Here is a 23105-nt window from a genome sequence, read left to right as displayed (position 1 = left end):
TCCTAGTATCACTGAATATGAAGAATCTGTGATAGAGGGTAAAGAGGGGCAGCAAAGAAATTTCATGACTGTTGACTTATTTTCTCACTGAGGAAATAATCCAAGACATCTGTTGAAGTTAAAGGATAGTAGCTTGGTAACACTGGGGCAGCCACAACAAAAAAGGGACCTGGAGCCAACAGGAAAGAAAAAGGTATCAGACATTAATAAGTATGCAGCCAACACTTCCTTTTGTCGGCCACAGTGAGAGTGGAAAGTGCGCCCCAAAGGCCTCAGGCACACTGGGAGAGTACAAGGTGATAGAGCACTGCCTGCCTACCCCAAATGCCATACTCTGCGCCTCTATCACGTGCACATCTTTGTACATAATCATGCTGTCAACAAGTTCCACTTCTGGTACTTTGTCTCTCAGCTGAAGAAGATGAATATATCTTCAAGGGAAATTGTCTACTATGGACAGGTGTTTCAGAAATACCCCATGTGGGTCAAGAACTTTGGCACCTGTCTGTGCCATGACTCCCCAGTGGCACTCACAATATGTACCAAGAGTACTGGACCTGACCACTGCAGGTGCTGTTACCCAGTGCTACTGAGACATGGACACCTGGCATTGCACCTGGGCCCACTCGATCCAGATTATAAAGGTGGAGGAGACTGCAGCCAGCAAGTGCCTACCAGCAGCCAACCAACTCCATGACTCTATGATCAAGTTCCCACTGACCCACCAGGTCTTGCATGGCCAATAGAAGCCATGTTTTACCATGAAGAGGCCCAAGATCTTCTTTTAGATACAGAGCTTCCCTGTCCCTAGGTCTGCCCAAATAAATGCCTTGGGAAAACCAAAAACCCAAAAAGCCAAACAAACAAACAAACAAACAAAAAAACCTAAACAAAACAAAACAGAGAGAGAGAGAGAGAGAGAGAGAGAGAGAGAGAGAGAGAGAATGCAGTTAAGGCAGAAGATTCTACACTCATAACCCTAAAGGATCTGATCAGTATAGCTATGTCATGTTTCTGTACAAGTCCTAAGCATCTGAGATGACAAGGAGACACATAAAATTCTTGGACCAATCCCTGTTATCAATGGCAAGTTTTCTGTGGTGAAAGGTGAAGAGGAACAAACGAATAAAAAGTCTTAAGCGAGCACAATTGAAATGAGCGATGACTGTGTCCAGGCCACATAAACAGGAAAACAAAGCCTGCTACAGAATGACCCATTAAAGCAGCTCAATTTCTAGGTCACTGGAGATAGGGAATGGAGAAGACAGGTGGAGATGTAAGGGTGGGGTGGGGTGGGGGATGGCAGCTACGCTCAGTAGCAGTGCCACTGAAGGAATTTGAAGGTTGGAAAGGCAGAGGGTTTCAGATAAAGTGTTTTCAGATTTTGGAAACCAAACAATTATAAAAGATAGTGAGATGCAGACAATGATCTAGAAATTTGTCCTTGAAGTTGGGCAGTGTTATGGAGGGAAGTAACTAGAGAAGAGTCCAAGACCCTAGTGGCCAGGAAAGGTGTTACATGTTAACAGGAGATTAACTTTAAAAAGATTACTAAATATTAGTTGTCCTATTTTCTCAGGCCAAATAAGATTTCTAGTACCCTATAAAAAGAAAGAAGAAAAAGAAAACCCCTTTAATGTTTCATATTATAGTTCAGAAAACTTACATTATTGTATAACAATTTCATTAAACTGCAGTGAGATTTATTTTTACAGAATGCTCATATGCTACAGATAGACATTACCTTCTGAAGAAGATGTCAAATAGACTTGTTTATGCCCAGAGAAGCCACGTATGTAGAAAAAGCCTCACACATCTACTACAGTTTCTGGAAAAGAGCTGAACAATTGGTGGTTACTACTGATGGAATTTAAAACAGATTCAAAAGATATAAGAAGCTACATTGTTAAAGGAATGGTATATAATTCTTGTGCTTCTTTACGTATGAGATCTTTTCTAAAAATTTTTTTGATGTTTAGTTATTTTTGAGAGAGAGAGAGAGAGAGAGAGAGAGAGAGAGAGAGACAGCGCAAACAGGGGGAGACACAGAATCCAAAGTAGGCTCCGAGCGCTGAGCTGTCAGCACACAGCCCTACACGGGGCTTGAACTCATTGACCGCGAGATCATGACCTGAGCTGAAGTCCAATGCTTAACCAACTGAGCCACCCAGGTGCCCCTCTAGGTATAAGATTCTTAATTTAAAAAGTAACTGCATAAATCTCGTGACCCTAGGAAATACTTGGTTACACTGAAGCTTTATTTAGCCCTGAAAAGAAATTCAGTGTTCTCTCTTGGTGAAATTTTGAAGAATCACTCATTAGACCTAATTGTTCTTCCAGAACGTCTGGCTGTTAGAGGTAATTTAGTAGGACAGAAAATAAAATATACTCACAGATTACTTGCTACAAATAAGATTGTACTCTCTGTCTATATCGTGAAACATTAAATCATATTTCCAAAGAGAAGTTACCTGATTATCTCCTTGAGAAAATACATGTGTGTTAATTCTTAACATCTTAACTCTACATTTGGGAAGACCTTATTCTAAGGTTTGACTTTTTCCTGCTGCTGATCATAGACATGAAGACAATAATCAGAACCACTAACATAAGATGACAAAGAAATGCCATAAAAAATACTTACATAAGATATACCAGGAAAACAAACAAACAAACAAACAAACAAACAAAATACTTGTTTTTTCTGGGCAGTCTTATTGTGATATGTAGAATTTTTACAAAGATTAGGTGATTTTGAGTGGTGTTTACAACTAAAAGATAGGAAAAATCAACATTTTTTTAAATTTTATTTTTCTTCGGGAATCTTCAGGCAATATTATAACTGACTCATTTAACTCATCTGAATTAGTTTTTAATAAGCTCTCAAAGGTGGACCAATTGTCTCTAGTTTCTCCTGGGAACTGGAGATAATTAAATGAAGGTGCGATCCAAACTCCTAAGGATATTTTTTGGCTAGTTTTTGAGACTTCTTACTTCTAACTCATTTCCCTTAGATCTACATACCATTCTGACCCCACATCTACCATGGGTGATTAAGAGTTCTGCTTGCTTCTTTCACTATCAATAGGAATAACTCATATTTCAAACTTAGAATTTACCTGCAAAACTGAAAAACTTGTCAGTTATTATCTACCATTACACTCTGTCATATTCACACACAAAAAAATCATTTATTGATTTCATATGTAACCAATGATGGGTTTTACATTCTTAGCTACTAACCAACCACTCCTTTTGATTTTAGCATATTGTTAGAATTTAGAATTCCAACCCAATCCCTTACTCTTGTCTCTCAACTTCCACATATCTATTGGCATAATCAGAAATTATGAATAGGTCATGTTTGAGAACCTAGAACTCTCTGCATGTCATTTAACAGCCACCAGTCATGTATAGTTATTGGGCCCTTGAAATGTGTCACTACTCTGAACTGAGATGTGCTGTAAGTTTAAAATATAAAGCAGGTATTTAGGTCCTAGTACAAAAATAGGTAAAAACCTCATTAATTTTTATAATGGTTTGATGTTGAAATAGTAATAGTTTTATATATTTGCTAAAATGCAACATTGAAATATTTTATAGTGTATATAGTATAGTAGTCTGGCTATAAAAATTTTTAAATTGCATATGTGATTCACATTTCCATTTCCCATTACAATTTGATTGGACAGTACTGCCCTAGCACAAAGTTTGAAATTAGCATTCTCAGTAAATGTTGTATCCTACAAAAGAAAGCAGATTTGGAAAATGTTACAGGACACCCTACTATCTGCCCCACCATTTCTCATGGGTTGGGCTCATTCTTTCTCTTTGAAAATATCCAAGGTTTTTTTTTTCTTTTTTAATGTGTATTTTTTTTGAGAGAGGGGAAGAGGGAGGGATAGAGAGAATCCTAAGCAGCCTCCAGGCTGTCAGAGCTGAGCACAGCATGGGGCTCAGTAGCACGACTGTGAGATCATGACCTGAGCCCAAATCAAGAGTTAGATGCTTAACCTACTGAGCCACCCAGGTGGCCCCAAAATAACCAAGATTTTAAAACAGCTGTTTAAAGGTATACCAACAATTAGCAAGATTTTAAAACAGCTGTTTAAAAGTATGGATTGACAAGAACCAAGTTTTAAAGTGTTTTAGAGTGTAAGCCAATAATTGTAGTCTTTCTACTACTCACAGTGTCATGTGTTATTCTGTAGTCATAACATTCAAAATATCCGAGGAGGTATGAAGTTGAATAGAACCTCTGCATCTTCTATCTCTAGCATTCTTTAGACAGTAAAACAGTTATGCATATGTGGACAACATTTAAAAAACCAAGGCTCTCACATATTTACTCCTCTGGTCACAAAGGTGCAATGATTTCCCAGGCAGTACTGTCCACATGTATAGAAACAGAAGCTTACCTTACATTACCTCCTCAATAATTAATAATGACTTGTCCCTACCAATAACACTACAATCATGGGATACAGCTTGGACAGGGTCATGTTTTATAAATGCTGTCTTTAAGAAAAAGAGTAAAGTGGCTACTGGCTCACAAATTGGGTATGAATGCCAGTTAATCATTTTTTATTTAAAGAATGCTTATAGTCTTCATCAAGCCTCAAAGTCCTAGTAGATCACAGAATTGAATATGGAAATACTAAAAATACTAAAAATACTAAATAAAATACTAAAAATACTAAAAAGCAATAAAAAAATAAGGCAAATTATATAAATATGCAATTAAGAAACAAAATTCAGAAGGAATAATACATTTGTTTTAAAAGTTCTTTTCATGGTGCCTGGGTAGCTCAGTCGGTTAAGCATCTGACTCGACTTCAAGCTCAGGTCATGTTCTCATGGCTAATGGGTCCAAGCCCTGTATCCACCTCTGCTCTGACAGCTTGGAGCCTGCTTGGGATTTTCTCTCTCTGTGCCCCTCCCCCACTTGCTCTTTCTTTCTCAAAATAAATAAAAATAAACCTTAAAAAATAAATTAAATAAATGAATAAAGTTCTTTTCTCATTTACTAGAAATGAAATGCAAATTAAAATATGACATGATTTTTTGTCAATCTAGTCAGCATTTTTTAAAATTTGACCTTTATTTTTATACAGCAGTTTTATATTCATACAAACTGCAGGGCTTATCTTAGTTATATATTGTATGGGTTTGAACAAATATATAATGACATACATCCATCAGTACAGTATCATAAAGAGTATTTTCATTGCCCTAAAAATCCTCTATGATCTTCCTATTCATCCTTCCCTGCCCAGAACCCTTGGCAACCACAGATCATTTTATTGCCTACATAATTTTGATTTTTCCACAATGTCATAGAGTTGGAATCACCCGGTACATAGCCTTTTCAGATTGGCCTCTTCCACTTAGTAATATGCATGTATGTTTCCTCCATGTCTTTTCATGGCATGATAGGTTTTGTTTTTGTTTTTGTTTTTGTTTTTTCGGCACTGGATAATATTATAAGGTGGCTTGCACGTTTTGCTGAATTAGAGTAAATGTGCTACCAACATCCAAGTACAGGTTTTTGTGTGGGTGTAAATCTTTAACATAAACTTTGAACTCCTTTGGATAAATACCAAGTAGCATATTGCTGGAGACTGTGATTCTTTTTTAATTATCTTAAATGTTTATTTATTTTATGAGAGAGACAGAGTGTGATCAGGGAAAGGGCAGCAGAACCTGAAGCAGGCTCCAGGCTCTGAGGTGTCAGCACAGAGCCCAACTTAAGGCTTGAACTCATGATCTATAAGATTATGACCTAAGATGAACTCGGATACCTAACTGATTGAGCCACCCAGGCGCCCCACTACGATTAGTTTTGTAAGAAAACACCAAACTGGGTTCCACAGTGGCTGCATCATTTTACATTTTTACTAGCAATAAATCAGAGTTCCCATTGTTCCACATCCTTGCTAGCATTTGGTGTTTTGGATTTTGGCCATTCTAACAGGTGTGTAGTGGTACATTGTTTTCATTTGTAATTCCCTGATGACATATAATGTGAAGCATCCGTTTAGATACTTATTTGCCATCTTTCTATCTTCTTTGGTGAAGTGTCTGTTGAGGTCTTTGGTCCATATTTTAATTAAGTTTTTTGTTTTCTTATTGTTGAGATTTAAGTGTTCTTTGCATATTTTAGAAAACAGTCATTTATGAGACTGTATTTTTTAATTATTTTCTCCCAATGTTTTACTTATCTTCTCATTTTCTTGACATTATCTTTCACAGAGCAAAAGGCTTTAATTTCAATTTTTATCCAGTTTGTCATTTATTTCTTTCATGGATGGTGTCTTTAGTGTTGTATCTAAAAAGTCATTACCAGGTAGCATCTTTTAAATATATGTATATATATTATAAATGATCTAATTTGCGAAGACTAATGTATACAGATACTTACAATTTTGTCTGAAATGGAAAAAAGAACAACATACTTGAATTATGTGCAAATTTTATTTTTTTTTAATTTTTTTTTCAACGTTTATTTATTTTTGGGACAGAGAGAGACAGAGCATGAACGGGCGAGGGGCAGAGAGAAAGGGAGACACAGAATCGGAAACAGGCTCCAGGCTCTGAGCCATCAGCCCAGAGCCCGACGCGGGACTCGAACTCACGGACCGCGAGATCGTGACCTGGCTGAAGTCGGACGCTCAGCCGACTGCGCCACCCAGGCGCCCCAATTATGTGGAAATTTTAAATAAATTACAGCATGTTCAAAGACTGAAATATCAAGTATGCATCAAACTTATTGAGAATATTCTAATATAGGAAATTATCTATAATAAAATTTTAAAATAAAAGTCAAAAACCCTGATATACTCAATTAAAAAAATGATATTTATAGAAAGGCTAGAGTAAATTAAAATATACAAAATGTTTTCTCTGAATAGCAGGATTATGGATGCTTTCAATATTATTTTAACAATTTAATTTTCGTTTTCCAATTTTTTTTAAATTATAAAAATACAAAAAAAAATCACCCTTTTAATCAGATCAAATGATGAGACAGTTTATATACTGAAGTCTCTGAACAATGCTGATGATATGACTGACATGTAAACTTTACGTATTCTCCCAATTTTATCAAGTCTATTATCAGGGAGAAGAAGGAAAATTGACAATTCTAATTATATTAAAGGTTTCATCACTGCAGATCCTTACATTCTCTGAAACTTCTATGCCTAACGCACTTTTTTGTTTCAAAATACTTAAACATATAAATTTTGTTTGTTTCAAATACATTAATATATAAATACCAGAAGCACAGAACATACAAAATATTTTTCAATATGCACCAAAATTGGGCAAATTTGATTTGAGCTTCTAAGGTCCAAGGTAAAAGACCTATTCATTTCCTTACCAGTTCTTTTTTTTTTTTTTTTTGAAACCTATTTATTTATTTAAATATAATTTGTCAAACTGGCTTCCATAAAACATCCAGTGCTCACCCCAACACGTGCCCTCCTCATTGCCCATCACTTACTTCCCCTCCCTGCTCCCCACCCATTTGCTTGTTCTCTGTATTTAAGAGTCTCCTATGGTTTGCCTCCCTCCCTCTCTGTAACTTTTTTTTTTCCCTTCCCCTCCCCCATGGTCTTCTGTTAAGTTTCTCAGGATCCACATACGAGTGAAAACATATGCTACCCGTCCTTCTTTGTCTGACTTATTCCATTTAGCATAATACCCTCCAGTTCCATCCACATTGCCGCAAATGGCCAGGTTTAATTCTCTGTCGTTGCCAAGTACTACTCCGTTGTAAACATAAACCACATCTCCTTTATCCATTCATCAGTTGATGGACATTTGGGCTCTCCCCATAACTTGGCCTTTGTTTGAAAGTGCTGCTATAAACATTGGGGTACAAGTGCCCCTATGCATCAGCACTCCTGTATCCATTGGGTAAATTCCTAACAGTGCTATTGCTGGGACATAGGGTAGTTCTATTTTTAATTTTTTGAGGAACTTCCATACTGTTTTCCAGAGCAGCTGCACCACTTTGCATTCCCACCACCAGTGCAAGAGGGTTCCCGTTTCTCCACATCCTCTCCAGCATCTATAGTCTCCTGATTTGTTCATTTTAGCCACTCTAACCGGCGTGAGGTGGTATCTGAGTGTGGTTTTGATTTGTATTTCCCTGATGAAGAGCGACATTGAGCATCTTTTCATGTGTCTGTTGGCCATCTGGATGTCTCTGGAAAAGTGTCTATTCGTGTCTTCTGCCCCTTTCTTCACTGGATTATTGGTTTAAAAAAACCTGTATTTATTTTGAGAGAGTGTGTGAGTGGGGGAGGAGGGAGACAGAGAATTCTAAGCAGCCTCCATGCTGTCATCACAGAGCCCAACCTGGACTTGATCTCAACGACTCTGAAATCATGACCTAAGCCAAAACCAAGAATCAGACACTAACCGACTGAGCCACCCAGGTGCCCCTGACATGGTAATTCTTGAATATGTTGCTTCATGTAGAAATCTGCTTTCCTGTCCTAAATGTTCTGGATATTTTCTTCTTACACTATATGTGGATATTGTCATAATACAAGTAATGTCATCCTGATGGATTTCTAGGGTATACCCAGTTTTTCCCCTTAGTACGGTGATATAAAAGCTTTTGAAAGGGCATGCAGGTTTTTTACTCAAATAAGTCAAGGTAATTAAGGTAGATAAGAAATAAAAAGTACTTTTATGTATAAAATAAGATGGCTTTAGGAAATGGTGGCATCCTAGAATTCTAATTTATGGTAACAGTGTTTGTCCCATGCTCCCAGTTGATGTCTCTTTTATAGGAAATCAATTTTATGGGCTCTGTTTAAACACAATGCAGAAGTAGAGAGAAAAATTGTAATTCAAATGTCTGGCTGGCTCCGCTCATGATGCCATGTCCCTGAGTGTGACACTGCCGATGTGAATGTCCTGTGCCCACTGTCCTTCTCAGAGCACAACTTGACCCATGGATAGGAGCTGTGCTTTTTTTTTTCAATATATGAAATTTATTGTCAAATTGGTTTCCATACAACATCCAGTGCTCATCCCAAAAGGTGCCCTCCTCAATACCCATCACCCACCCTCCCCTCCTTCCCACCCCCCCATCAACCCTCAGTTTGTTCTCAGTTTTTAAGATTCCCTTATGCTTTGGCTCTCTCCCACTCTAACCTCTTTTTTTTTTCTTCCCCTCCCCCATGGGTTTCTGTTAAGTTTCTCAGGATCCACATAAGAGTGGAAACATATGGTATCTGTCTTTCTCTGTATGGCTTATTTCACTTAGCATCACACTCTCCAGTTCCATCCATGTGTCTACAAAGGGCCATATTTCGTTCTTTCTCATTGCCATGTAGTACTCCATTGTGTATATAAACCACAAATTCCTTATCCATTCATCAGTTGATGGACGTTTAGGTTCTTTCCATAATTTGGCTATTGTTGAGAGTGCTGCTATAAACATTGGGGTACAAGTGCCCCTATGCATCAGTACTCCTGTATCCCTTGGGTAAATTCCTAGCAGTGCTATTGCTGGGTCATAGGGTAGGTCTATTTTTAATTTTCTGAGGAATCTGCACACTGTTTTCCAGAGTGGCTGCACCAGTTTGCATTCCCACCAACAGTGCAAGAGGGTTCCCGTTTCTCCACATCCTCGCCAGCATCTATAGTCTCCTGATTTGTTCATTTTGGCCACTCTGACTGGCGTGAGGTGATATCTGAGTGTGGTTTTGATTTGTATTTCCCTGATGAGGAGCGACGTTGAACATCCTTTCATGTGCCTCTTGGCCATCCAGATGTCTTTTTAGAGAAGTGTCTATTCATGTTTTCTGCCCATTTCTTCACTGGGTTATTTGTTTTTCGGGTGTGGAGTTTGGTGAGCTCTTTATAGATTTTGGATACTAGTCCTTTGTCCGATATGTCATTTGCAAATATCTTTTCCCATTCCATTGGTTGCCTTTTAATTTTGTTGGTTGTTTCTTTTGCTGTGCAGAAGCTTTTTATCTGCATAAGGTCCCAGTAATTCATTTTTGCTTTTAATTCCCTTGCCTTTGGGGATGTGTCGTGTAAGAGATTGCTATGGCTGAGGTCAGAGAGGTCTTTTCCTGCTTTCTCCTCTAAGGTTTTGATGGTTTCCTGTCTCACATTCAGGTCCTTTATCCATTTTGAGTTTATTTTTGTGAATGGTGTCAGGAAGTGGTCTAGTTTCACCCTTCTGCATGTTGCTGTCCAGTTCTCCCAGCACCATTTGTTAAAGAGACTGTCTTTTTTCCATTGGATGTTCTTTCCTGCTTTGTCAAAGATGAGTTGGCCATACGTTTGTGGGTCTAGTTCTGGGGTTTCGATTCTATTCCATTGCTCTATGTGTCTGTTTCTGTGCCAATACCATGCTGTCTTGATGACAGCTTTGTAGTGGAGGCTAAAGTCCGGGATTGTGATGCCTCCTGCTTTGGTCTTCTTCTTCAAAATTACTTTGGCTATTCGGGGCCTTTTGTGGTTCCATATGAATTTTAGGATTGCTTCTTCTAGCTTCGAGAAGAATGCTGGTGCAATTTGGATTGGGACTGCATTGAATGTGTAGATAGCTTTGGGTAGTATTGACATTTTGACAATATTTAGTCTTCCAATCCATGAGCAGGGAATGTCTTTCCATTTCTATCTTCTTCAATTACCTTCATAAGCTTTCTATAGTTTTCAGCATACAGATCTTTTACATCTTTGGTTAGATTTATTCCTAGGTATTTTATGCTTCTTGGTGCAATTGTGAATGGGATCATTTTCTTTATTTGTCTTTCTGTTGCTTCATTGTTAGTGTATAAGAATGCAACTGATTTCTGTACATTGATTTTGTATCCTGGCAACTTTGCTGAATTCATGTATCAGTTCTAGCAGACTTTTGGTCGAGTCTATCGGATTTTCCACGTATAGTATCATGTCATCTGCAAAAAGCGAAAGCTTGACTTCATCTTTGCCAATTTGGATGCCTTTGATTTCCTTTTGTTGTCTGATTGCTGATGCTAGAACTTCCAACACTATGTTAAACAACAGCGGTGAGAGTGGGCATCCCTGTCGTGTTCCTGATCTCAGGGAAAAAGCTCTCAGTTTTCCCCCATTGAGGATGATGTTAGCTGTGGGCTTTTCTAAAATGGCTTTGATGATGTTTAAGTATGTTCCTTCTATCCCGACTTTCTCAAGGGTTTTTATTAAGAAAGGGTGCTGGATTTTGTCAAAGGCCTTTTCTGCATTGATTGACAGGATCCTATGGTTCTTATCTTTTCTTTTATTAATGTGCTGTATCACGTTGATTGATTTGCGAATGTTGAACTAGCCCTGCATCCCAGGAATGAATCCCACTTGATCATGGTGAATCATTCTTTTTATATGCTGTTGAATTCGATTTGCTAGTATCTTATTGAGATGTTTTGCATTCATATTCATCAGGGATATTGGCCTGTAGTTCTCTTTTTTTACTGGGTCTCTGTCTGGTGTAGGAATCAAAGTAATACTGGCTTCATAGAATGAGTCTGGAAGTTTTCCTTCCCTTTCTATTTCTTGGAATAGCTTGAGAAGGATAGGTATTATCTCTGCTTTAAACGTCTGGTAGAACTCCCCTGGGAAGCCATCTGGTCCTGGACTCTTATTTGTTGGGAGATTTTTGATAACCGTTTCAATTTCTTCACTGGTTATGGGTCTGTTCAAGCTTTCTATTTCCTCCTGATTGAGTTTTGGAAGAATGTGGGTGTTTAGGAATTTGTCCATTTCTTCCAGGTTGCCCAATTTGTTGGCATATAATTTTTCATAGTATTCCCTGATCATTGCTTGTATCTCTGAGGGATTGGTTGTAATAATTCCATTTTCATTCATGATTTTATCTATTTGGATCATCTCCCTTTTCTTTTTGAGAAGCCTGGCTAGAGGTTTATCAATTTTATTTTTTCAAAAAAACCAACTCTTGGTTTCGTTGATCTGCTCTACAGTTTTTTTAGATTCTATATTGTTTACTTCTGCTCTGATCTTTATTATTTCTCTTCTTCTGCTGGGTTTACGCTGCCTTTGCTGTTCTGCTTCTTTTTTTTTTTTTAATTTTTTTTTCAACGTTTATTTATTTTTGGGACAGAGAGAGACAGAGCATGAACGGGGGAGGGGCAGAGAGAGAGGGAGACACAGAATCAGAAACAGGCTCCAGGCTCTGAGCCATCAGCCCAGAGCCCGACGCGGGGCTCGAACTCACGGACCGCGAGATCGTGACCTGGCTGAAGTCGGACGCCTAACCGACTGTGCCACCCAGGCGCCCCATTGCTGTTCTGCTTCTATTTCCTTTAGGTGTGCTGTTAGATTTTGTATTTGGGATTTTTCTTGTTTCTTGAGATAGGCCTGGATTACAATGTATTTCCCTCTCAGGACTGCCTTCGCTGCGTCCCAAAGCGTTTGGATTGTTGTATTTTCATTTTCATTTGTTTCCATATATTTTTTAATTTCTTCTCTAATTGCCTGGTTGACCCACTCATTCGTTAGTAGGGTGTTCTTTAACCTCCATGCTTTTGGAGGTTTTCCAGACTTTTTCCTGTGGTTGATTTCAAGCTTCATGGCATTGTGGTCTGAAAGTATGCATGGTATCATTTCAATTCTTGTATACTTATGAAGGGCTGTTTTGTGACCCAGTATATGATCTATCTTGGAGAATGTTCCATGTGCACTCGAGAAGAAAGTATATTCTGTTGCTTTGGGATGCAGAGTTCTAAATATATCTGTCAAGTCCATCTGATCCAATGTGTCATTCAGGGCCCTTGTTTCTTTATTGACCGTGTGTCTAGATGATCTATCCATTTCTGTAAGTGGAGTGTTAAAGTCCCCTGCAATTACCACATTCTTATCAAGAAGGTTGCTTATGTTTGTGAGTAACTGTTTTATATATTTGGGGGCTCCGGTATTCGGCGCATAGACATTTATATAATTGTTACCTCTTCCTGATGGATAGACCCTGTAATTATTATATAATTCCCTTCTTCATCTCTTGTTACAGCCTTTAATTTAAAGTCTAGTTTGATACAAGTATGGCTACTCCAGCTTTCTTTTGGCTTCCAGTAGCATGATAAATAGTTCTCCATCCCCTCACTCTCAATCTAAAGGTGTCCTCAGATCTAAAATGAGTCTCTTGTAGACAGCAAATAGATGGGTCTTGTTTTTTTATCCATTCTGATACCCTATGTCTTTTGGTTGGTGCATTTAATCCACTTACATTCATTGTTATTATAGAAAGATACGTGTTTAGAGTCATTGTGATGTCTGTATGTTTTATGCTTGTAGTGATGTCTCTGGTACTTTGTCTCACAGGATCCCCCTTAGGATCTCTTGTAGGGCTGGTTTAGTGGTGACAAATTCCTTCAGTTTTTGTTTGTTTGGGAAGACCTTCATCTCTCCTTCTATTCTAAATGATAGACTTGCTGGATAAAGGATTCTCGGCTGCATATTTTTTCTGTTCAATACATTGAAGATCTCGTGCCAATGCTTTCTGGCCTGCCAAGTTTCAAAAGAGAGATGAGTCACGATTCTTATAGGTCTCCCTTTATATGTTAGGGCACGTTTATCCCTTACTGCTTTCAGAATTTTCTCTTTATCCTTGTATTTTGCCAGTTTGACTATGATATGTTGTGCAGAAGATTGATTCAAGTTATGTCTGAAGGGAGTTCTCTGTGCCTCTTGGATTTCAATGCCTTTTTCCTTCCCCAGTTCAGGGAAGTTCTCAGCTATTATTTCTTCAAGTACACCTTCAGCACCTTTCCCTCTCTCTTCCTCCTCTGGGTTACCAATTATGCGTATATTATTTCTTTTTAGTGTGTCACCTAGTTCTCTAATTTTCCCCTCATACTCCTGGATTTTTTTATCTCTCTTTTTTTTCTCAGCTCCCTCTTTTTCCATAACTTTGTCTTCTAGTTCACCTATTCTCTCCTCTGCCTCTTCAATCCGAGCCATCGTTTCCATTTTGTTTTGCATTTCGTTTAAAGCATTTCTCAGCTCCTCCTGACTGTTCCTTAGTCCTTTGATCTCTGTAGCAAGAGATTCTCTGCTGTCCTCTATACTGTTTTCAAGCCCAGCGATTAATCTTATGACTATTTTTCTAAATTCACTTTCTGTTATATTATTTAAATCCTTTTTGATCAGTTCCTTAGCTGTTGTTATTTCCTGGAGATTCTTCTGAGGGGAATTCTTCCGTTTGGTCATTTTGGATAGTCTCTGGAGTGGTGCTGACCTGCAGGGCACTTCCCCTGTGCTGTGGTGTATAACTGGAGCTGGTGGGCGGAGTCGCAGTCAGACCTGACGTCTGCCCCCGGCCCACCGCTGGGGCCACAGTCAGACTGGTGTGTGCTTTCTCTTCCCCTCTCCTAGGGGCGGGATTCACTGTGGGGTGGTGTGGCCCTTCTGGGCTACTTGCACACTGCCAGGCTTGTGGAGCTGGAGATCTGGCGTATTAGCTGGGGTGGGTAGGCAAGGTGCACGGGGGCTGGAAGGACAGGCTTAGCTCGTTTCTCCTTAGGTGATCCACTTCAGGAGGGGCCCTGTGGCAGCGGGAGGGAGTCAGACCCGCTGCTGGAGGGGTGGCTCTGCAGAAGCACCGTGTTGGGTGTTTGCGCGGAGCAAGCAAGTTCCCTGGCAGGGACCTGTTCCCTTTGGGATTTTGGCTGGGGGACGGGCGAGGGAGATGGCGCTGGCGAGCGCCTTTGTTCCCTGCCAAACTGAGCTCTGTCGTCCCGGGGCTCAGCAACTCTCCCTCCCTTTGTCCTCCAGGCTTCCCGCTTTCCGAGCAGAGCTGTTAACTTATGACCTCCCAGATGCTAAGCAAGTCCCGCTTGCTGTCGGAACACACTTCGTCAGGCACCTCCACTTTTTCGAGCCAGACTCGGTGTCTCTGCTTGGCCTGCAGGCCACCCCTCCGTCCTGGCTCTCTCCTACCAGTCTGTGGATTTCGCACCACCTCTCTGCCCTTCCTACCCTCTTCCGTGGGCCTCTCGTCTGCGTTTGGCTCCGGAGACTATGTTCTGCTAATTTCTGGTGGTTTTCTGGATTAGTTAGGCAGGGGTAGGTGGAATCTAAGTGATCAGCAGGATGCACGGTGAGCCCAGCATCCTCCTAAGCCGCCATCTTCCCTAAACCTCACTCTCCAGTTCTTGAGAGTATGTGCAGAGTGTGTGACATTTTCTAATTTTCTCAGCTTTAAAGTCCTGTCCTCACCACTAAATAAGTAGATCTTCAAGAGGTAGTTCTTATGGGGTAGTAACTACTCTCAGCAAGCCCAATCTTAAATCACATCAACACAAAAGTACTTTAATTAAAAAGAAAGATAAAACACAAACACTACAGACACATATCCATATCCATATATATATACACACACACACACAACTGCAGTTCTCTAGAGATCACCCACTTCAACTTTCCTTAAAGTTCAAATAATATATTCCTGAAGTTAACGTGGATCATATGATACAATAATCTTTGGTTTCATTCATCTCATTATTTACAAGTCACTCTTCTCCAGCAAACAGTTAAATAATTTTTTAAAATTAACTGACAATTCTAATGATATATTCACAGTTGCCTAATAGGCTAAAGAAAAAAAGACTCCAAGGAAAAGCAAAAAGGGGCCCATTCAACCTCCTTTTAACAGTAAAACTCCAGTACTTTCTCACAGTTGAGTCTCCAAGCATTTATTTCCCTTCCTTTTAATTTTAACCACACAGCCAATGTTGCCATATCTTCCTTTACATTTGTTGTGAAATCTTCTGCCACTTTCTTTTCCCTCTCTTGTTGAAGTTGTCAGTCTCTATTTTCCCTTCAGTATTTCACTCAGCCTTAGTGAAAATTAACCTCACAATCAAAATAAAATGGAGCTTAGTGGGAGAAAAGAAGAAGGTAATACGTTTGTAAGAAAACTGATGCCATACTTAGGAAAATCAGTGTCAAAAGCTGTGATCATGGTATCACTGAATGATACAACGTCATTAACACAGCTGATATAAAGTGATCCTGAGTATAAGTAATTGTGTCTGAGAGAACACAGGTGTGAGTGTACATAACCACCCACTGGATTCCACTCAGGATCTGTGAAGGTCATATGTGGTCATCACATTCAGGACCTCATACCAAAATAGCAACACCTTTGATGATAAAAGATAAGGCTGGAGCATGAACAGAAAACCAATTGTCTTCTTTATAACGCAGAAAGCTCACACTGCAAGGCATTTCCATTCTAATAGAAATACACTTCACACTTTCCACAGATCAAAAGATATTTGAGTCTCTCGTATCTGGCATATGAGGATATTTCACTTTATGTTCCAGACAATTCTTCCTCTCTCTCTTCTTCTCCCTTCACTCCCCTTCCCTGTTCTCTCCTCCTTGACCCCAGACCATGTTTCCTTACTAAATCACACCACAAGCAATAGTTGCAACTTTACCTAATCAAACACACATAAACTGATCAAAGTGATTAAATGATGAAGCACCAACCAAAGATTTACCATAGGCTCTATAGAAAATGAAGGATACAACATCTCCAGTAAAGCTTATACTTTCCAAGTGGTAAACTTTCTGTCTATTCACTTTTGGTTCCCTGGATTTTGATGATTTTTTGTAAATCTGAAGTTCAGGAAACCAAAGAAAATCCACAAGAGATCTTTAGGGTACCATGATAATCTGGTGTCGAAGTTTCACCTCTTCCTAAACAAAAAAAAAAAAAAACCAACACCTGAAACTACATATGAAATGTAATTAAAAATCATCCATATTTCTCTAGTAATCCAGTGTTCAGAAACAGTTGATTCTGGAATAAATAGGTTTGTAAATTTTTTAGTGTGATTAATTATGATTTAGTAAGAGTAACTAAGTTTTATTAGTTTGCCTGAATTTATGATCTTTTTATTTTTTAAAAGCAGTATCTTCGGGGCACATGGTAGCTCAGTTGGTTAAATGTCAAACTCTTGGGTTCAAGTCTGGGTCAAGCTCCCGTCTGGGCATGAAGACTGCTTGGGATTCTCTCTCTCTCTCTCTCTCTCTCTCTCTCTCTCCCTCTGCCCCTCTCCTCTACTCATGCTCTTTCTAAATTTACAAAAAGTTAAAAATTGAAAAACAAATAAAAAATAAAAGTGCTCTCTTCACTGACAGTAATTCTATTTGTGGCCATAACATTCAAGATTCTGAATGCTTCTTCAGTCTCTATTTTCGTATTTATTGATTTTTTTTTTGTAGACACATTGATTTTTTCTTATTTGAGGGAAAGAATGCATGCAGAAGCAGAAAGAAGGGGCAGATGGAGAGAGAGAGAGAATCTTAAGCAGGCTTCACACGCAGCAGGGAGCCTGATGTGGGGTTCCATTCCACGACACTGGGATCATCACCTGAGCCATTATCAAGAGTTGGATGTTCAATCAACTGAGCCATCCACGTGTCCCTCCATTCTCTTATTTATTAAAGAGTCATGGCCATCCATTCTTAAAGGCAAAACTATCTGAGGCTCCTGTATAAAAGTACCCAGGTGAATCTAGATCTATCATTTAGTGGTTAATACAAGTTTTTGGCTATTGACTCCCTTTTGGGGAGATATTCATCTCCTACTCTCAACTCATGTGGTTCCCATGAAACTGATTCCATTCATAGGTACAGGCCTGGCATATGACTCAAACCTGGCCAACAAAAGCCTCACATTTGTCTACCTCAGTGATTGGCTCAAGGATACACACTGACCTCATGAGAACCAACTAAAGCAGGTTTTACTAAGATTTCCCACAGAGAATTCATCTGCTTTCTTTGCAGTAGTTGGCCTAGTGGTACCCAACTTGCAAACACAAGAAGTCTACCTGACAATGGAGCTTATATGAAAGAGAACCAGGGTCTGGAGAGAACAAATGGATTGAGGGACATTGTTTGATCCTCTGAATTAAGCAGCTAATGAGTTTATATATACTGCTGGAAGTCTCAGTTTCCAGGGATAATGATTCTGCCTTTTGTTTAAAGCAATTCGAGTTAAATTTTATGTACCTTGCAACCAAAATAGTCTTAACGGACACACAGCAATGATCACTCTCACTTCATATATTCTGTAGAAATTAAAACTGTACAAACTGTCAATGTAATAATATACAGGCTTAAATTACTTAGCATATATTAAGGAAGGCTTGTTTTTAATCTCTCTGATAGGATTTAATTTCTACAAAGAATATTTTATCTTATAATTAGCCATGTTCTCCCATATGAAAAGGAAAACTGAGAAGCACCTGGGTGGCTGAGTTGGTTAAGTGTCAGACCCTTGGTTTAGACTCCGATCATGATCTCGCAGGTTCATAGGTTTGAGTCCTGCATCAGCTCAGCTCTGACAATGCAGCCCTGCTAAGGATTAGCTCTCCTTCTCTCCCTCTCTCCCTCTCTCGCTCTCCCAAAATAATTAAACTTAAAAAAAGAAGGAAGACTGAGATAGATAAATTTTTCAAGAGCTTATTTGATCACACGTCTAATGGAATTGCAAGGCAAACCAAGAATAGTTGGAAGCATTCCACCCACAGAAGCTAGGGGCAAGGTTTTTATAGAGGAGAAAAAGAAGCAAAGCAATTATTTGACTGGTTATAGCTTAAGCAGTTGCCTGATTTGGGAAAGCCTAGGTGGCTGTGACTGGCTGTCCTCAGGGTTCATTTTCTTGAATTCAAATGCACGGACTCTGGCTTAGTGTTTGGTTTGCTTAATGAGGCATTAGAGCCACCCCTGTCTAGTGGCCTCCTTCTTTAAATATTTTCACACCAGCATATATTCTCCATAGGTTTAAGTTTAAATATAATGAGCAGGGACAGAAACAAGCCTTGCTGAAGCAAAGCTGTTAGGGATACTTCTTTTTCTTTTAAGTTTATTTATTTATTGAAAGAGAGACAAAGAGCTTGAGTGGGGCAGGGGCAGAGAGAGAGGGAATAGAGAGACCCAAGCAGACTCTGTGCTGATAGCAGCACACACTGAGAGCAGCACGGAGTCTGACTTGGGGCTTGATCTCACGCACCGTGAGATCATGACCTGAGCCAAAATCAAGAGTTGGATGCTTAAATGACTGAGCCACCCTGGTATACCATTAGGGATGATTCCAACCTGACCTTTTCAACTTAGCTTTAATAGTAACAGAGACAAGGATGGTTCACACTGTACAAATATCTTTCTTATTCAATTACTAGATGGATTCTTTATGAATGAATTTTATCGTAACTGCTAATTGATTAGATAATTGCTCATCGTTTAGCAATAACAGAACATTTATGGGGTTATTTACTTAAAGCATAATTATATTTATTGTCATGATAAAAAGATTTGTGTTTTGTTTTTTTTTTTTTCTTTTTTCTTTGAGAGAGACAGAACACAAGTTGGGGAGAGGGGCAGTTGGAGAGAGAAAGAATCTCAGGCAGCCTCCACATTCATCATGGAGCCTGATGCGGGGCTCGGTCCCACCAACCTGGGATCATAAACTGAGCCAAATCAAGAGTCTGACGATCAGTCAGCTGAGCCACCCAGGAGCCCCAAAGTGGGTTTCTGATATGATTTCTCAGTACCTTAAGTATTGGAAATCTTCAAACTGGTCTTTCTAAGGATTGATTTCAGGTTATCAGGCCAAATTTTCTCTCTATATCACCTACTTTATGCTATATGCTATATTGCTCTGGGTATTACAATCATAATTTAGGCCAGTGTGCGTTGAGATGTCACTTTTATGTATTTGGTCTTTATTATTAATTGCATAAATGCCTGTTTGCATGTATTTGTCAAAAATTGATTTTTAGGGAGAGTAGTATTGGTTTTTACACTTTTCTAATGCTTTCAAACACATTTCTGTCTCACTTATCATCACCTAGGACGTTTTTGTTCTTAATTAGATTGCTGCGAATGTGCTAAGGTACTATCTCTCCACTTCAAGCCCCCATCTTCTCAGTTCTCTGATTACATGGCAACACGTTCCTAACTCTTGCTTCAGTTGCTTCAGTTTTATGACATTATCTAAGTCACACCTCTTAACTGAAAGAACCTTTTCACCAGAAAATGCAGATCCAACTAAGAGTCAAAAAACCTCGATATTGAGTTACTTTCTATGAACTGCATTAAGCATTTTCTCCACCTCAAAGTCACGAGTATTTTGTTTTTATTTAAATACCATATGATACGTGTTCACCAGAGCCTTGCAGTTAAGATACACTCAATGATTATGTTGAGTCATAAGAAAACCCATTGACTGACAGAGGTAATGGACACCATACATTTTTGCTTCTCAGTCTTTTCAATTGTGGCATTCAACATAAGTCTGTTAGCTGACATAAGAATTTCTAGGCTGATCAGTAATTCAACAAATTATTAACTTCAGTTGAATACATGTGTCAACACGTAATTAAGAAGGTCATCAACTCAACAAGAATGATGCTACCATCTTCATTGTGTATTAACAACCTCTCAAAGAGTAGCTCTTCAGTCTTCGGGGTTTGCACTGAATTCATGTTTTGAATACAATTCTTAATCCAAGATTAATTCATTTAAACTTTACCTTTGTGTACAACCTATCTACTTCAAGCAGGCTTTAGTGGGACTATTGGAACTCAGGGACTCTATAATACCAAAGTGTAAGACTAAAGGAGTTTAATATGAGAACATTTATATTTTATCAGAACATGTGAAAAGTCATCTTCTTCATTTGTATTTTGGTCTACCACATTATTTCATGAAACTATTTTCTCCTGAAAATCAATTTGCCACAAAGCTTCATTGTATAACCTGTTATATACAATGCATTAGAGGTAATAAGAATTTCAAGTTAGAATGGTTACTTCTTTTGAGAAATGTCCATTATTACTTACAAATATTTTAAAATCTCTAACAACATACAATGAGATATGATAATAACTGTATGTGGTCAACTCCCCTAATGGTACAAATGGGAAGAATGTAGATACTGATGAAGGCTGAGAAAATGTTTCAAAAAGTAGAATTCGAAATTTTAGGATTGATAGACAGCACTTTTATAAAAGGGTGAAATTAAAGGAAATAAAAAGTGATCACGAGGATGAAGTATCAGCACTACATCATTACAGAGCAGTCAGGAAACTAACCTTAGTTTGTCAATGAGGTGGATGACATAAAAAATTAAAATCCAGGGATGTCTGGGCGGCTCAGTCCGTTAAGTGTCTGACTTCAGCTCAGGTCATAATCTCGCGGTTCCTGGGTTCAACCCCACATCAGGCTTTGTACTGACAGATCAGAGCCTGGAGCCTGCTTTGGATTCTGTGTCTCCCTCTTTCACTGCCCCTCCCCCACTCACACTCTGTCCCTCCCTCTCTCAAAAAAATAAACATTAAAAAAAATTAAAATCCAGACAGATATTTTCAAAACATTATTGTGCAGACAGTAGATTCACAAAAATACAAGTATTATCAATTGACAATTATGGGGATTTCTTTAGAAACTCTGAACTGTTTCTTTAGAAACAACTCAGTTGTTCCTGTCATCACTCCTCTGATTTGTAAACGAAAATAACAATACAGCATTCAGTAGCAACAATTTAGAGAGAAAATAATCAAATAAACTTTGAACTTGAGGTGAGAACCATAGTTAAATAAGAAGAGAACCCAAAGCAGTTAAACAAAATACATTTTAAAAATTAAAAATCAGATGAAGAGAGACAGGAGAAAAACTAGGATGCAAGAGTTTTATGAAAACAAAGGGAAGAAAGTATGTTTCCTCCCCTGTTTTTTTTCTTGTATGAGAATGCACACTTAAGGCTTTATCACAACTTGTTATTTTTAGTTCACAGTTCTTAATAGACAAGCTAACCTATAATTACCAAAGAATGACTCGGAGTAGTTCTTCAGAGAACAGGACACTGAAAACACATTTCCACTTAACAGGAGGGGATTAGTTGGTAGAATGTGTTAGAAAAGCTGCAAATCTCCTACAACAAATATCAATCCTCTCATTCAGGGGTTGTTTTTCATCACTGACTAAAAAATATAGTCAATCCATTAAACTTTCTTTCTTTCAAGTTCTAAAATTGTCCCAGGTGAATTATCAGGGTTTTTTCCCCATCATGTCACTCTGGTGGGCTGATAAAGACCCAAAAACAACATATGGTCAAATGTTTACTGTCAAACAGCAATCTCTTAACATTAAAAGAAAATGGGTTTTGGATTCAAAACTACATTAAAGAAACACTTTTGTTAGTTTTTAGTTTATTATGTGCCAAAAATGGAGGTGGGCACAAGCACCCCCCCTCAAAACAAAACAAAACCCCACAAAAATAAAAAACAGAAAAACAAATGTATTACCATTTAGTGATAAAATTAAACAACAACAACAACAAAAGAACACACAAATACCAACAACACGATATGATGTGGTAAAACATTCTGAAAAGACAGAAGGGAAAGTGACTTTTTGTAAGGTGAGGAAAAGACAAGTAGTTAACTGACTTGGATCTTAAAAGAGAAGTTGTTTTCCTTTTGTTGTTATTGATTTTTGTCTTTTTTTTTTTTCCTGAAAAGTAGAGGAAGGCAACGGGGAATAAGTGTTAAGGTATGAACCCTATTCATGTTTGGGTAGCATCAAGCTTTCTATGAGATTGGAATTTAGACACACACACACACACACACACGGAGGTAGTAAATGATTGGTAAGGCTGTTCTACTTGACATCATCCCTGTATTAGCCAGGGTTCTCTAGAAAAAGAGAACTAATAAGATGTAGACACACAGATTAGAAAGATAAGGAAGGGAGGGAGATTTACTATAGGAATTGACTCATGCAGTTGCAGAGATCTAAAAGTCCCGTAATCTTCCCTCCACAAATTGGTATAATTCAATCCATGTCCAAAGGCCCTTGTACCAGGGGCTCTGATATTTGAACACAGGAAAAGATGAATATCCAAGCTCAAGAGAAAGAGTGAATTTGCCCTTCCTTTGTCTTTTGGCTCTATTCAGGCCCTCAACAGATTGGATGAGGTCTACTCACATTGGTGAGGGCACAGGTCTTTATTCAGTCTACTGAATGAAATGCTAATCTCTTCCAGAAATACCCTCACTAACCACCCAGAAATAATGTTTTCC

The 23105-nt window shown here is 38.6% G+C and overlaps 1 long non-coding RNA gene and 1 pseudogene across 4 annotated transcripts in view; one reads left to right on the top strand and one right to left on the bottom strand.

Annotated features, from left to right (window-relative positions):
* LOC147583409 (uncharacterized) overlaps positions 1 to 23105 on the bottom strand; it is a 140985-nt gene that overhangs the window by 15570 nt on the left and 102310 nt on the right. For 3 of the 4 annotated variants that reach the window (XR_015243095.1, XR_015243097.1, XR_015243098.1), the window contains exon 1: positions 1745 to 1860. The exons of the other annotated variant lie outside the window; for it this stretch is intronic. This is a non-coding gene — a long non-coding RNA (uncharacterized LOC147583409). Of the gene's footprint in view, positions 1 to 1744; positions 1861 to 23105 lie in introns of those variants that run through there. 4 annotated transcript variants of the gene reach the window in all.
* On the top strand, positions 213 to 788 carry LOC147583410 (large ribosomal subunit protein eL20 pseudogene; annotated as a pseudogene).

This window comes from Puma concolor, chromosome A2, assembly GCF_028749965.1.
Source record: "Puma concolor isolate L17-30 chromosome A2, mPumCon1.1.hap2, whole genome shotgun sequence".
NCBI lineage: Eukaryota > Metazoa > Chordata > Mammalia > Carnivora > Felidae > Puma > Puma concolor.
This window is presented reverse-complemented; position numbering and strand designations above follow the sequence as displayed.